A 624-nucleotide genomic window follows, 5' to 3' on the forward strand; every position below is an offset into this window, starting at 1 on the left:
CTAAGCAGAGACGGAGCGAACGCTGTATTGTCGAAATGGATAAGCTCCATGACCACCTGTATTGCTGCGCACGGAAACCGTTAGATAAAAATCTTTGCATCTATGCACCAATGATTTCTCTTTTTGGGATCTCTAAACTTCATGCTATCTAGTGACGTTTGCTTTTGTCACTATGTGACTTCAACTAACCCCAACTTTGTTTAGCCTAAACAAGTTTGTGCTGTGTGTGGGCGTGTACTTGTGCCCAGTCATAGCCCGATGCGAAAAGACCGTCATACCCATAGACCTTTCCACCTTTCCAAGGGGTGTGGCGGTATTGTCGCACCGAGTTGTGCCTGGGCGCAAGTACTCGCCCACACACAATACCTGGAGGGTGCATGGAAATACATTGATATGGTTAGAAATACGAAGAAGATGCATGGACGTACATGGAAGCATGGTTCAAGGTACCGTATGATATTGATTGTATCGGTATCGTTGGAACAAGATATTGATACTTGATTGATTTGATAGCGATATTTTGGTCTGTACTAAAGGCAAAATGATCTAAAAAGTTTTTTTTTTAATTTCTTCAAAAAATGATGGTGAAGCTCTCCAATACAAATCTGTATCAGCTAATATTAA

Source organism: Telopea speciosissima, chromosome 9 (assembly GCF_018873765.1).
Source record: "Telopea speciosissima isolate NSW1024214 ecotype Mountain lineage chromosome 9, Tspe_v1, whole genome shotgun sequence".
NCBI lineage: Eukaryota > Viridiplantae > Streptophyta > Magnoliopsida > Proteales > Proteaceae > Telopea > Telopea speciosissima.